Genomic DNA, 17,521 nt, shown 5'->3' with positions numbered 1-17,521 from the left:
AAGCATGGTTTGAGTTGAATTCTGATCTTGTTAGTTACTCTACATGTCATTTAAGCTTTATATCAAAGTTTTCCGAACTCGAGATCTCCGATTCGAATCGAGAAGGATTTGAAGCAAGGTTTGCTAGCATTTGCACTTGAGATTGAGTTGAGAAGTTGAGAAAATTTTTATATATGTTGTTGTTGATTGTATTTTCCGATTTGAAGTACTTTCAGACTCAACATTGAAAGGTATAAATGACATCTAATCCAGATGGGATAGAATACTTGAAATAGCTATGATTTTCTAGTATTCCCTTTGAAATCACATACTTGTTTTCTTCTATGCTTTTATGTGATTTTGATACTTGTTCTTGTTTGGTTTGATTATTTGATTAATTGTTCAAGATGTTTTAGAGCATTTAATGCATACAGAATATGTTGCATTCATCTTGAACTCAAACCTGATAAGCATAGAGGGCTGATTGACCTAGAATGCATATGACGTTTGGAGGACTGTAATTGAGTGGCACGGAATGTAGAGTTACTTCCAGAGCAAGAAGACTCACTAAAGTTGCACCAAAGTTAGAGGAAATAAAATACTTGACTTTACCTCGATTGGGTGAGTTGGTGTTAGTTTGAGATTTTATTTCCTCGGGATCCCAAGAACCAATATTCAATTGAAATAAGATTTGATAGCCTGTCATTGAAACATGCATTGCATTCATGTTTATTATATTGCATGTTTTGTTATTTATACTGGGATTTTATTCTCATCGGAGTTATCCGGCTATTGCTTTGTTTTGTATGTGTGCATGGCAATAGGTGGGGCAGGAGATGGTCAGAAGCGACAAGGACAGCTCGAGATAGAGTATTAGCATGTGGTGATTCGGGTTTAGCAGTTGATGTATTAGATCTTGTATCAAACATGTTAGAAAACTAGATATTTGGTATATATGTTTGATATTAGTCACTTTTTAGATTAGTACTTATTGTGTATTCTAGAATATGATGTTAATGTATATTTATGCTTGTTCCTGGAGAAACTAGATAAGTGATTCATAGAATATGTTTTTTTGACAGCAACAGAGCAACAAAGCAAGCTTATTTTGTGCTGGGAAATTTAACCAAGCTCAAGCAATTACAATTTCTGCCTGAGCAAGGCCTGCACATAGCTTGCTGGACAAAGAGCTCGCGCGCACGCGAGGCTTTATCTCGCGCGCGCAAGAGCACTTGTGTAGCCATGGGAAAGATGGCTCGCGCGCGGGCGAGTTCCCAGCTCGCACGTGCACGAGGCAACCTGTTTAAAAAAAAATTAGGATTTAAGTGATGCATTAAATCCAATTTAGTCCAATAATGAATTACGTTTGAGATTAGCACCCGTATCCCCACAATATACGAGTACCCCACGAAGTCGCTCTTTGGCACGGTACTGTGTATTAATTGAAGCCCCTGAGCAGACTGTTTTACCACTATTTTAAAGTCATTTGTATGCTCATATTTGTTTATATACCATTGCTTCCAAATTGAGCATAGTCGTTCACGCCCATGTGTTTGTGTATTTGGGATACCTTTGTGGTGGGGCAGGGCTGAGGCTTGACGGTCCAGTAGGTTCGCACCAGGAGTGAGGCCGGTGGCAGAGCTGCAGAGTGATAGTAGTGGATAGGGATTTGAAACCCTAATTCGATTTGGTTGTAATACAAACTTTATTCTCGTATATTTATATCGTCGGTTGTATTCTGTCGATTGGATTTGTTGTATTTTACTTTCCTCTATTAAGATTCCATTATTTATATTGCATGCGCTATTTAAACTCTTATTACGTAGTGGATCCGGGTTGGGTCGCTACAATAGTAATGAAGATGAAGTATATGAGCGTTTTTTTATAGACATAGTTAAGAATTCGAAGAGTCACTCATGCGCTCATGTTTATCTATAAAATGTTTCAGGTAATGATGAGAATATGAAGAGATAGCTCGATTCTCAATGTTTATCTTGCAACCATTTCATTGATGAAAATATTAAAAACGTGTTGCAATGGTCAACTGATGATTCAATTAAAGCAGAGCAAAATCCAACAAGTAATGTCAGTTGATGAGATCAAATGATCTCATTAAATCCTGTAGATTCAAAATATATCATTAATTGAGGGGGAATGACTCAGCCAAACCACTAGTATCCAAAGTTTTTAATCAGAAGAATGATGGAAGACTCAGTCAAAAATATCACAAAGACCAAGAAACTTATGTATATCATAAAGAGGAATTTTTGAAAGATTTCGCCAAAAGGGAAATGGTTAAAAAATTCTGTCAATATAAAAAATGGAGAAATTTTTGGAACTCACAAAGTTTTGATATAAACCAAATTCAGTCTACCTCACAAATCAACTGATTATGTCTAGATCCGAGCACAAAAGATGTAAACTCGAAAAAATTCTCTAAAGCTAAACTGATCACATCAATTGAGTTAAATTTGACCAAGAGCTAAACTCAAACCATCAAGTGGTCATCAAGGAGCATCGAGCAGTCGACCTCTCACAGGCAAACTACATTCAGTTTATGGAGCTAAACTGAATGAGTTCCTCAAAGGAAAACACCAGTATGCAACCAAAACTGAGTCAGTCCCTCAAAGCTAAACTGATGCCCAACCCAACTGATCAAGAGACTGAGCAATCAAGATTGAATCTACACAATTCATATGGATAAGATTAATCGTACAAGACCAGAGGCAGCATATTCTGAAAGCATGATTGTACGACAATGTCAGGGAATGTCTGCGGATGGGACACAATAACACTATTAATTCAAATTCAAAAGAGTCGTTGCCCGCCTATTATAAATAGACATCAAAGTGAATGGAAAATATATTTGACTATTCAAAGAATTCTCGCACACATACTCAAGTTATCAGAGGTAAACTTAACTCTTTATGATATGAATCTTAATAGCCATGAAAATAAAACATGATTATAAGAAGAATCGTGCCCTCAATTCAATAACAAAAAGAATCAAAGTGTTTTTTTCGATCTTTGAAACAAGTAAAAAGTTGGATATTCATTTCTTTCTTACAAGTAACTAGAAATAAATAATCACGATAAACAATTGTGATTCAATGGAACCTTAAAAAAACTTGTCTTTGACAATCTACGATAAAGAACAATCGAAAAACGTCACAAAGCTGTTAAACGTTGATAAGTTTGATTTTTGATAAAGCAAAAATTTCAATAAAATTCTAGCGAGAATTTTGATAGAAATTTCAATAATCTGAATAATTGTTATTGAATAATGAATCAATCTAGTGTTATATAGTTTAAAACTTTAAAAGGCAAAAGATATTGCAAAATGTGTATAAGATAGTTTCCTAATGGCTCTCAAACACTCAAAAATAGAAAAAAACATCAAAAATAACAAAATCCATTGAACACACACAAACATGCCGCACTATGTGTGTTCACGGACCCTGAATAAGGTTCCGGACATAGGTCCGTGTGCCCATGGTGATTAGAACTCAAAAAATATGATTACGTACTCTTAGTCCGTGTCTGGGTCCAGGCTCCTCCACAAGCTGATTTCGGGCGGTTCCGAGCATATATTCTCTTCTTGATCTTCATGCACTCGAATCATGTTAAAACATTTTTCAACTTGATTATCATGCTCCGCAACTCCTTTTTAGACTCACCACGCTTGCAAACATTCCTTGGAGTGCTTCCTTGAATCTCTTGCTTCGACCCCTCGTCATTGGTCCTTGTGGCAGCTCCAACGGATCCTTAACACGCTTGGCAACCTGATCATCATCTGAGCTAACCATGTTTGAATCATCCTCCCCTTCTTGACAAATCTTGATCATCACCTACATCAAACAAAGAAATATCAGAAACATTAAAAGTAGTAATGACATTATACCCACCTGGAAAATCCAACTTGTAGGCATTTTCATTAATCCTCTCAAGAACTTGGAAATGGTCCATAACCCATAGGCAATAGTTTTGACCGTATCTTCTTTGGAAATATTTTCTTCCTCAAGTGCAACCAAAACCAATCATTGGGTTCAAAAACCACCTTCTTCTTCCCCTTGTTTTCTTTCTTAGTATATTGCAAATTTTTTTTCTCAATGTTCGCTTGCACCTTCTTATGCAAACTACTAACAAACTCCGCCTTTTTCTTACCATCCATATCCACCCTTTCACTCATAGGCAAAGACAATGAATCCAAAGGGGTTAATGGGTTAGAGCCATAAACAATTTCAAAAAGAGAAAAATTCGTAGTAGAATGCACACTACGATTGTAAGAAAATACAACAAAAGGAAAACATTCCTCTCAACTCCTCAAATTTTTCTTTATTATATTACGCAAAAAAGTCCCTAAAGTTCTATTTACAACTTAAGTTTGACCATCCATTTGAGGATGACAAGTAGTAGAAATAGTAATTTAGTACCAAGTTTACACCATAAAGTTTTCCAAAAGAAACTCAAAAAATGAATATCCCTATTATAAACAATACTTCTAGGCATGCCATGCAATATAACAATTTCATTAAAGAAAAAATCAGCATCATGTGAAGCATCATCAGATTTATGACACACAATAAAATGAGCCATCTTTGAAAACCTATCAACCACTACAAACACATAATCTCTCCATTTCTGAGACCTCGGTAGTCCTAGAACAAAATCCATAGAAATATCTACCAATGGTTCACTAGGAACAGAAAGTGGAGTATAAAGTTCATGTGGTTGTTGTCTAGACTTAGCTTTTTTACAAGTCACACACCTCTCACAAATCCTCTCAACATCATGTTTCATGCGAGGCCAATAAAAATGCTCATGCAAAGTTTGAAAAGTTTTAGCCACACCAAAGTGTCCCATCAAACCTCCCCCAGGTGTTTTCTTAACAAGCAATTCTCAAATTGAAGATTTAGGAATACACAATTTATCTTTCTTAAACAAATAACCATCATGCATATAAAATTTATCATGTTGACCATGCATACATGACTCATAAAGCTCACCAAAATCACTATCCGCATCATACAAATCTTTAACATGCTCAAACCCAAAAAACTTAGAATCTACAGTGGATAAAAGTACATAACTTCGTGATAGTGCATCCTCTACCACGTTTTCTTTACCTTTCTTGTACTTGATCACGTAGAAAAATGTCTCCACAAACGCAACCCACTTAGCATGTACTTTGTTCAACTTTTGTTGTCCTTAAGGTGCTTCAAAGACTCATGATCCTTGTGGATCAAAAACTCCTTGGGCCTTAGGTAATGCTGCCATGTCTCAAGAACCCTCACCAATGCGTAGAACTCCTTATCATAAGTTGGGTAGTTCAACGCTGCTCCATTGAGTTTCTCACTGAAGTACGCAATCGGTCGTCTTCCTTGCATCAAAACTCCTCCAATACCTACACCTGAGACATCACATTCAATCTCAAAAGTGTTAGAAAATCAGGTAAAACAAGAAAAGAAGTATTAATCAATTTTTGCTTAATAGTATTAAAGAAATTCTCTTGCTCCTAGCCCCAATGAATGGAACGTTTTTTTCTATCACTGCAGTCATTGGTAATGCCAAAGTGCTGAAATCTTTCACAAACCTCCTATAGAAGTTTGCAAATTCGTGAAAACTTCAAACTTGACCAATAGAAGTAGGCGTTGGCCAATCTCGAATAGCACTTACCTTTTCTTCATCAACTTTCACCCCTTGAGCACTTACAACAAAACCAAGAAACACAAATTCTTTTGTACAAAACACACACTTTTTCAAGTTAGCATATAAATTCTCAGCCCTTATGTGATTAGCACAATTCTCATGTGTTAAACATGCTCATTCAAACTCTTGCTATGCACCAAAATATCATCAAAATAAACCACAAAAAATTTCCCAATGTGTGCACGCAAGACATGATTCATTAAACACATAAAAGTTCTAGGTGCATTAGTTAATCCAAAAGGTATAAACCAACCACTCATACAATCCATACTTAGTTTTAAAAGCAGTTTTTCACTATCACCTTCTCTCATTCTAATTTGATGATAACCATTTTTAAGAAAAAATTTACAAAAATACTAGAACCATGCAATTCATTCAACATATCATCTAGTCTAGGTATGTGATGTCTATACTTGTTGGTAATATTATTTATGGCTTTACAATCAACACACATTCTCCATGATCCATCTTTCTTATGAACTAACAACACGGGTACAGCACACGGTGACATGGATTCACGCACAAAACCTTTATCTAAAAGTTCATTTACCTGCTTTTGCAGCTCTTTAGTTTTCTCCTTGTTGCTCGTATAAGCTGGAAGATTTGGCATCACACTTACAGGTACGAAATAAATTTTGTGCTCAATTCCCTCAAAGGTGGTTATCCTTGACGTAATTCCTCCGGAAACAAGTCTTGAAATTTCTGCAAAAGAGAAACAACATTGCTCGTAAAATTTACAGATATATCACTTGTTTCTAGAAGAAACTCCTTATAAAAAATTAACACAAGTAGAACATGTGTGTATAAAATCTCTCGCAACTCACTCTTTTGGGTCATACATATTTTTTTCGGCCTCTTTCCTCTCAGTTTTTTTTTCTCTCATTTTTTTTCTAAGGCCATCTCTATTTTTTTATCACTCTATTTTTCGGCCTCTTATTTTTTTTTCTTTTTCAATTGATCCTCCAATACTTGCTAGGTCCGTGTCCTACATGGATGTGGCACGGACCCTGGGCCTGGGTCCTGACCAAATCCGTGCCTGGGTTTGGGCTCCTCCGCGAGCTGATTTCGGGTGGTTCAGAGCATATCTTCTCTTCTTGATCTTCATGCAATCAAATCATGTTAAAACATCTTCAAACTTGATTCTCATGCTTCGCAACTCCTTCAAGACTCACCACGCTTGCAAACATTCCTTGGAGTGCTTCCTTGAATTGCTTGCTTCGACCCCTCGTCATTGGTCCTTATGGAAGTTCCAATGGATCCCTAACATGCTTGGCTACTTAATCATCATGCGAGCCAAACCAGTTCGCATCACTTTCAGTTTACCCACTCAATCGAGAAAGAAAATAGAAAGCATCATGAAGCCTATCATCTGAGATTTGAAGAATACAAGCACAAGCATTCAAGCATAGCAGATCACTGTGGATAAATTCATGTTAAGTGTTGTATCAGTTTAGGTGCTGCAAACCTCATTATAACAAGAAGCAGTCGTGAACTGTATTCTTTAGTGTTTCTAGAAGTTATGGGATATGCAGTGCGTGTAAGTCCTAGACTTGGAGTGGGCTATTGCAAGTTGATTGTAATATTCAAAATCTTCTAGAGTGAATCCTTCCGAGGTAGAAGAAAGGGTGACGTAGGAGTATTTGAAATCTTCAAACATCCGTAAACAAATCTATGTGCAACCTTACTTCTGTTCTTACACTATCGTACATAGTCCATTGTATCTTAGTTCAATATATCGGTTGGCATTATTCCGCACATACAATTGTTTTCCAATTGACATCGACACGCGAGAAAGAAAAGGATTTAGTTGACCAATCTTGTAGTGACCCAAACCATGATCACATAATAATCAAAAACTTAGGCATGCAATTATACAATAATTAATCTAGATCAGAGTAAATGCGGAAACTATAAATATCTTAATACCAGAAATATAAAACCTAGTGGCTGACCCCGCAATCCTGCATTGGTCACCACCTAATCTCCAAATCTCTAAGAGAACTACCTGCAATTTTCCCGTCGAATAGGGTGTCCAGACAAACAGAAAAATAACTGGACGTGGGAATTAAAAACTCAGTACGAGAGTATGAGTATACAATATTATATATGCATGTATGGAAATGTACAGGTACCAAAACACATAGGTCAAGAAACAAGCTCATAAACCGATCCCAAGGTATATAGCACGCTGCGCCATCACATCACGAGGTGGCTCCTATATCCAGTGGATAATGGTTACCTGATACTAGTACAAGTCTCCAACCATAACGGGGACTTGACACAAGACTTATGTATCCAACCATCCACTACTTGTAGGGTGAGCGCCCTACTACAGGATATCTAAAAGATACAAGATCAAGATGCTCATGTATGCAACATACAATCATGACATGTTATACAGATAAAGTCATATAAAATATGCAACCAGATAATACATGCATACTCAATCTGGATATCTCGAACAGTACTTTCATAACTTAGATACTAGGCAAGCTATACCAGATCTACTGTCCAAACCTATAATCAGCACTACAATGCAAAATACTCATGCATTAAAATCTTGCTTTAAAAGCCTTAACTAAGCTATAACATACTCCCTAACTATTTATAAGAAAATAGAGCTATACCTCTATCCATCGTCATCCCTTTGTTGTCGAATGCCCCAGAACTTGGGCACAACTCTTCTATGACTTTTGGATGCCTCGCCATGGCTCTACCCCTCAATAACTAAGTCTAGGAAGCCCCTACACCACCCAATAACCGAGAGGTAAAGTGTGTGAATTGGCAAGGAAATGAAATCTCGGATCCTATATTTATAGGGCTAGATCGGACGCTCCGATCTGCATGCCTCAGCCATGTGTTGCAATCTCGTGACATCTGTCCTACCAGCACATCGGCTGGTCCGACCTCCGCCATGTGTCGATACAAAGTTTACACCTCATTGGATAGATGGTGTTGGGTTCGGACGCTCTGTTCTGAGAACGAACGGTTCAATCTCACCCGTTCAATTTTCCAATTTCTTTAATTAAATCCAATTTAATCCCTTCCTTAATCATATACAATCAATTAATCTTGTAAAATGAGACCGGGATACTACATTCTCCCCCTACTTAAGATATTTCGTCCTCGAAATTACATCTTAAGTATGCAAAACAAGATATTGACCAACATCCTTTATTCAAACTGAATATTTTACAAGATAAAACTGAGATACAAAACAATCAAAACAACTCTGGGTTTTCTGCACGCTTACGACTCTCAAGTTTCCAAGTTCCTTTTTCAGTGCCTCGGTGCTGCCACTAAACTAGAACAAGAGAAATAGCTTTGGTGCGCAACATCTTAATCTTCTGATCCTGAATATGCAATGATCTCTCCACATATGTCAGATCTATAACCAATTGAACCACAGACGTTTGCAAGATATGGGACTCATCCGCCACATACCGTCGTAACGGCGATACATGGAACACATAGTGGATACATGACAGATATGGTGGCAAAGCCAATCTGTAAGATCTCCAACACTTTCCAAATCTCAAACGGACAATGAACCTAGGAGATAGTTTACCCTTGAGACCAAATCTCAAAATCCTACAGAATGGTGAAACTTTAAGAAATACTTTTTCAAACTGCAAAGGTCTTCACTTAATATTAGCATAACTATCCTGTCGATCTTGTGCTGTCTTAATTCGCTTTTTGATTTGTCCAACAATATCAATAGCCTGCTGGACTAATTCTGGTCCCTCTACCTGTCGCTCCTCCACTTATTACCAGAACAGTGGAGTACGACATCATCGCCCGTACAATGCCTCAAATGTTGTCATACCAATACTGCGATGGTAACTGTTGTTGTATGAGAACTCAATTAATGGCAATTGATCTTGCCAATCTGGACCAAAACCCATAGAACAAGCTCTCAGCATATCCTTAAGAGTACAAAATGTTACACTCTGACTGTCCCTCAGTCTTTGGGTGATATGTAGTACTCCAGCTAAGAGTAGTACCCATAGCGCGCTGAAAACTCCCTCAGAATCTGGGAATAAACCTGGGGTCTCGTTCACTAACAATACTCACAGGTACTCCATGGAATATTGCAATATCCTAAATGTACAAGCGATCCATTCAATCAAACTGAAATCTTGGTTATATGGAAATAAATGCGCTGCCTTGGTGAGTCGATCCATCACAGCCCAGATAGCATCACAATTCCTCGAGGATACCGGAAAATGGGTCACAAAGTCCATCGTGATAACTCCCATTTGTACTAAAAAATGGGTAAACTGAGAAGAAATCCTCCAGGTCGTCGATGTTCTGCCTTTATATGTTGACCCACCCAATATCAAGAAAACATACTGATATACAATGCGCTTCATACCTTTCCACCAGAAACGAGTACACAAGTCCTTGTACATCAAAAGGATTCTACTACTAAAAAGAAAATGACTAATACTCCGTCATATCACTAACACATGTGACAACGTTGTTGCCCACAATTCTTGATTTTTTGAACTCTACAGGTTCTCATCTTAAAAATACCAATACCTATTATGTTGACTCAAAAGTTGATTAGTACAATCCCTATTACTAATATTTTGAGTCTAATAGTGACATCTATCTCATGACTTGAGATAATGCTCAAAACAATAATACCGATTCTCCTGTCACGGATAATAATAAGTTCTTGTTGAATTCTAACTTGTGCTACTAGATGAACAAAACAGTTTCATCCCAAATCTTGAGAAGTCCTCAAATTAATGAAATCTAGCTAACTCTTTGGACTAAATCTGCCAAAATAGCTATATCAATGACATATCACATCCAAAATACATCTCAGAAAATTAGTGACAACAATCCTGCCAGACCCAAAAATATGGATCTCAGCTGTTGTCCTTTTCCCAAGTCTAAACACTTGATGTTATTCTGTTAGTACCCATTGAAATCTAAACACTTGCTAGATCAAAATATGGCGATAAAATTCCAAGAATATTGTAGAAACATACCTAAGTATCTGAATACCTGAGTATTGTACTCATCCTATCAGTTTTCCTCAAATATTAACAACTTTTCAGTTCATTTTCTAATCACCAAGCAATGAACCATATAAATTGTCCTTTCTTCAAAAGAACATTCACCTCCCCCATTACTGGGTTACGACATCGGTATCTGCCACAGATAAATTTATAAGTACAACTTCTTATCAATTTTTCTTAAGTAGAAGGAAACCCAAAAGCTGAACTATCACATTTCTGAAAATTCCCCAAACACTGAGAAATTCTGAATATATCTCACAAACCATGTTCTTAAGCATACGAGCTTACAAAAATGTCCCAAATATTTTCTAGTAAAAATAACGCAAATCATTTTAAATCACAGAATTCTCATACTAAGTTTACTACTTTATCTCTAACGGTATCAAACAATAATCAAGAGTAGTCACTGGCATTAATTCTCTACCAATCACAAAGACATTAAAATTACTCAGTAATCCTTGGACTAATCCCAATTCAAATGATCATCCTTTATATTGTACAATCTCCGTTATCATGGAAATCTCATTCCATATATCTGACAAAGTCAGACGATAATCTAATGATCACTGATAATTTACACTCATCATTCCTATCTCTGACAGATTTAGACGATAGCTAAGTGTAGTTACTGGCATCAATCCCATATCAGTCCGGATCTACTACCACTTCCTATGTCCACACAACATGGACTTCAAGACGAACTAAGCCCAAAGAATATTTTTCCTCGATTCGATATTCTAGATCTTCCTTGTCCCAAGGAATTGTTACGCTTAATCTCTGACGAAGTCAGACAATACTACGAATAACCAATGGTAGAAATCCTTCCACCTACTATATATATCCGTTAGGAATATCATTGTATTGAGAACAAAACCTATCTGCTCAGAATGATCACTCGTCAAGGAAAATCCATTCCAATACTAATTCTGATAGCACAATCCAAAAATCTATATCTCTGAAGAAAGCCAGACGATAACTAATTTACTTGGATACTAAATCTATTATCAACTAAATATTCACGAGAGAATCCAAATGTTGAATAACCACACCCTTACTGTGACTGTTGCAAAACACCAGACTGAGGTAGTCTCCCCCTGAATAACCATCTGAAGCAAGAAAAGCTCCCAGACATCCTCTGAAGCACGAAAGGCTCCCAGAGTAATATAAACATAGGGTCGCTCCTCCTCTACGTATAGTCATAAATCCACAGTTCTCGATATCATTCAACTGGCACCCTGATGAAAAACCCATCATCACATGGCCACAACCTAATAAGGTCAAAACAGGAAACCGTCTTAAGGAAAATAGGCTAAAACAACACACATGCCCTTGATGAATCACCTCATCCCTGATACTAAATATAGTCAACCGACTAACTTTATCATTCTAGGTCAAACATATAGAAGTTAGTCATTTGAAATCATGCATAATTATAACCCAATTATGCGAGCATCATTCAATTACCGGAGTTGAAGATTGATCAACTAACCGCTGGAATAAGTCAAGATAATCCCGAAGATTACAATACATGAGCCACTAACCCAAGTTCTATAAAATTTTTATTACAATCCCATGTAATAAACAACTTATCCAACAGATTACACTGGAAAGATGTACAATACAACAATAACTAGTACATCAAATATCTGAAATCTTTAGTACATCTGATTCAAATGCTTACAACTGAAATACTGTTTACAACAAACTTAATACAATATTTAAATCATTGCGGAATTCTTTCATTTCTTCTTACTGATCTTGAACGTGAAGTTTTCCGTCTGCCACACATGAAAGAATCGATACAAGTATGTCAGCAGACCTCTTCCACGCAAGATCTAAAATATTATATCCTACTAGAGATGCCCAAAGCTTCATGAGGCATTCTCTTGGCAAGATCTTCTGACAATCTCTCCAACTACTTGCGGAGAGTCTTCAGGGGCATATATGGACCACAGGGAACCTAGACGATCAAGTCTTCTCACTTTCCAGTAGATCCTGAGAAATGCTTGAGGTTTAAATCTAAATCTTCTCTTCCAGCTCCATCCTGCTGGGATACAGATAAGGCGAAACTCTGATGCCAATCTTGGCAATGATGATCTTGAAAAAGCCTAAGTATCTTGCTATTCCAACTTCTATTACTGCTATCGTCATCAAATCCAACTTGTAATCTACAAGGAAAACCCAAATATCAATACTACGTCCCAAAGAATCTTATTGCATGATCTGATACCATAAATGTAGTAACCCGCACCGTGATCACCTGCTATCAGAAACTTATGCATGCAATTATACAATAATTAATCTAGATCAGAGTAAATACGGAAACTATAATTAGCTTAATGCCAAAAATGTAAAACCTAGTGGCTACCCCGCAATCCTGCCTTAGTCACCACCTAATCTACAAATCTCTAGGAGAATTACCTGCAACTGCCCCGTCGAATGGGGTATCCAGACAAACAGAAAAATAACTAGACGCTAGCATAAAACGCTCAGTACGAGAGTATGAGTAGACAATATTATATGTGCGTGTATGAAAATGTACAGAGACCATGACACATAGGTCAATAAACAAGCTCAAAAACTGGGCCCAGGATATATAGCACGTTGCGCCGTCGCATCAAGAGGTGGCTCCTATACCCAGTGGATAACAGTGAACTGACACTAGTTGTTGCCAATTTTACGCTTGCAAGCGCACGGTTGTCAAGTTTTAGTAAAGTATGAGTAAAATATCGTTCCCACGAAGAGTAGTGTGAAATTATTCAGTGCTTGTAATTAAAATAGTCCTAATTTTATTTATAAAATTAAAGAAAAGAATTTTGGTTTTCAAAAATAAATTAAATAATAAATTCTGGCAAATTTAGCAAACCACACACTTCAATTCAGAGAAATATCAATATGAGAAAAATGGTCTAGATGTTCAGATTTCACCTGGTTTCGACAACAACTACTCCTAAATAATTTATTTTCATGAATTCTATTCTATTAATATCCAAGAATACTTAATTATATTATTTCCCTCTCCCGAGCAACAAATAATGTGTATCAACTAAGATTCAATTCTAATATCCCTATGGAAAATCTAGTCTTAGTGATATGTGTAAAATGATGTTTTTTGTGAGACCTCGATTCTAAACATCTAATCTCAGTAATTAAACAATAGTTAGTACAAACTAATATCCAATAATCAAAGCAAATTTTTTTTTTTTGAAACAGTGCTCCGCTCGATCAGTAAGATCTTACCGATCGAGCGAGCCAAAAACTTAAAAGGTTCTGCCCGAGAAAACCAGCCCTCGCTCAATCCGCAAGATCTTGCGGATCGAGCGAGCCACAAAATTTAAAACAGAGAACTGCAACGCTTGCCCTCGCTCGATCGGTGATATTCTAACGATCGAGCGGCGACAGAAACACGACAAAAAATAACAGAATTCATGCTTGAAACTTGAGTCCAAAACCCACAAAATAATATCATGCATTTCAATCACAAGTTCTCCAACTAATACATGAAGTTCTAGGGTCACACAACCACTTAAAAGTAATGGATTGTAACGAAAATCTTTAAACACAGCTCGCATAATCAATACAACAACAAAACGAAGTTCGATATCTAAACATGTTCCAATACAACTAGGTAGACATGCTGACACGACTTTCTAAACCGAGTCTCACTACTAGCTCTCCCTCTTGCTGCTAGCCAGGCCTGCGCTGACTTGGTCCTGCCCCACCTGTTGCCAAGTACACATACAAAACAAAGCAACAGCCGGATAACCGGTGAGAAAGATTATCCTAGTAAAAGCAACATAGCAAGTAATAAATTCAATAAACATGCTTTCAAGGTAACAAGTAATCAATGTTAAACGTAATGAATGCATGTCTTTAAAACGGGTTATCAAATCTGATAAACGAGGGATTGCTGCTGTGCTTTTGGGATCCCGAGGATGAGATCACGTAACAACTAATCGACTCTCCCAATCAAGGTGGTGCCACATATCCCACTCCTCTAGACTTTGAGCAACCATAATGAGTATGCTAGCACTAGGCGAAAGGACTACGACCTAAGCCACTCAATCATAGTTCCCAAACGTCTAAAACAAAAAGGGCGGTTCTGCCCGCTGTAAACAAAGTAGGCTCAAGATGAATGCATAGCATAAATATAAGCAAAAGTCACATAACGAAACTCAATCAACCAACAAATACAAGTTCCACATGCTAGAACAAGTATTGATGCAATATGTGATTTGAAAGGAAAAACTCGAGAACCAACTGTCCCGAGTATGCTATCCCGCGACGATGACTGCTTTTACCTTTCAAGGTAAGTAGCTCCAACTCTGGAAACGCTACAACAAAAGATTGTATCAACAACTATACAACCTAAAAACAAACGATGGTTCAAAGAAAACTCTTTACCGATCTTCGTCCAACTCTTGACGAACAAAACGCTGTTAACTCTGGCTTGACAAACTCCAAACGAATCTGTCCAGAAGAAATACAAGATCAATAACCAAGATCAACTTACAATTCGAGTTCAACAACTTCAAAAACGGTTCAAATCTCCAAAACTCAAACCGACGGCATAAAGACTATAAACTGAACAAACCGAAAATGCAGACAGCAGTTCAATACTGATATAACCTCATAAAAATTCTAAGACAACCAAAACAAGGCAATCCCAACAAATCCCAAATCACAATTTTCGAAAATGGCTTCCAAAAATCATAACAATTCCGAACGTCGCTCAAATTCAAAACCAACAGATAATAAACGATCAGAACTATATAAAGAACAATATACTCGAATTTAGAACGATTCTAAAAAATCCAAAAACTAGAATGTATCTGATCGTAGAAAAACTTACGATAGAGCGAAGCTCTCGCAGCCGTGATCGCTAAATTGCCTTCAGAAATAATTACCAACGGCCGGATCGAGCTCGGACTGAATTCTGGAAGCTCAAAAGCTCCAAGAGGCGTCTTCAATGGAGTTTAGCCGATGGAAGGGAAGGAGAGGAAGGATAAGAGACTTAGTCAAATGAATTCTAAGTGTAGATAATATATAAAACTCTAAATTTGCGTTTTAGTCCCTGAAATTTCCAAAATTTGCAAAAAGGACCCTGATCAAAATCAAATCGGCTCGTGAACTCTGAAATCTCCGATTAACTCAAATAAACTCATTTAAGATAAAAACGGGGCATTACATTTTTTCTAAATTAACGCTATAAACTCTCCCGAGATATATAAACAATTAACGGTGTGTTTTTTATTGATCCTATTCAAAACCCCCTCTCCCGAGCAATGATTTTAAATAAATATGATAGATAAATTTATGGCCAGTAAATTTAAAAGACAATCAAAACTAGAAAGAAACAATTAATCAATCCAATAATACTATAAACTCGTAGAAGTATCTACACCAGGTTCCATCATCCCTCAAGACTATGAAAAGTTTAGTTCATGATCAAATTTGAATAAACACAAAACATGTTTTTCAATCCAGACATCAATTCAATAAATAAATGGTTCAAAGAAAGATAACAAATCCGTAGTCAGTCTTCCGTGTCCAGTCGATCGATCTCCGTCTTTGTTCCGAGTGTTCTTCCTTGAAATCTCACAATCAAACTCTTAATTCTCACAAGTTTGTTCTCTAAAAGTTTGGTGTGTGTTGTGGGCCGGATAAATCCCAATTGTGTGTAGAAAACTCCCTTTTATATGCCCTAGGAATCGTCCAAAATAATCCCATAAAAATCACAAAGTATCCATATAAAATCAGGCTCTCAAATGCTGCAAAATCGCAACACGCGGGCGCGCCACTCATCATGTGCGGGCACGCATACTCTGCTGACAAAATTCTTCAAAATTTTCCACATCGTGCGGGCGCGCATCTACTTCAGCACGAGCACGCATAGGCCTCGGATGTGCACTCCTATTTTCCCTCAGGCAGCGCGGGCGCGCCTCTGGATCTGCGCGGGCATGCATAGGATTCGGCCTTGCTTTAGCCCCAATAATTACCCGCTGACTTAGCTATAACTGGCTGGGATACGAAAAATCTTTATATTTTTTTCTAATCCCCTCGTCTATAGCCCGGATGGAGCATCAACCCCATTTAATCCGCATACTTAGCCTTAAATTTGCTCTTTTAGGATTTAAATCCTTTCAAGGCCCAGATGGACTTGTAAATTTTTTATTTCTAGGTGCGCCCAAGATCACAAGTGTCATGCTAGAGCCTCATAAAAATTCATAGAACACAATTAAGATCCACAAACAACCTATTACCGTGCAATGGTAAAACAGACAAAAACTTCATCAAATCTTTCGTTACAATCCACTGGTCTAACACAAGTGCTAATAAATATTCACGGTTCAACCTACAGTTTCTCATGTCAAATCAAGAGCAAAATTTTTCAAAAATCAATTTTTTCAAATAAACTTATCATCATTGGCTATTATGACTCATCCTACTCATGCAAGACAAAACAAACAACAACAAACACAAACTAGATGCAAACAAACACAAAACATGACAGATGCAACACAAACATAACAAACAATGCAATAAACTAGTCTACCCCCCATACTTATCCAAAGCATTTCCCTCAATGCTTCAGAACAATGAAAAGAATGAGAAACGAACAAATTCAAAACAAAAATAAACACAATGAAAACAAAATAACACTCCCCTGGTCAATCATCGTGGTGTATATCCATCTGCCGCTGTTGCACCACATTTCTTAGGCCATCAATATTCTCATATATTAATCTTGCAAATCAAAAATTTTTGAGGGATTAAACTTGATAAACTGAGTATAAAGCAAC

Source organism: Henckelia pumila, chromosome 4, assembly GCF_033568475.1.
Source record: "Henckelia pumila isolate YLH828 chromosome 4, ASM3356847v2, whole genome shotgun sequence".
Classification (NCBI taxonomy): Eukaryota; Viridiplantae; Streptophyta; class Magnoliopsida; order Lamiales; family Gesneriaceae; genus Henckelia; species Henckelia pumila.
Note: the sequence above shows the minus strand (reverse complement) of the source record.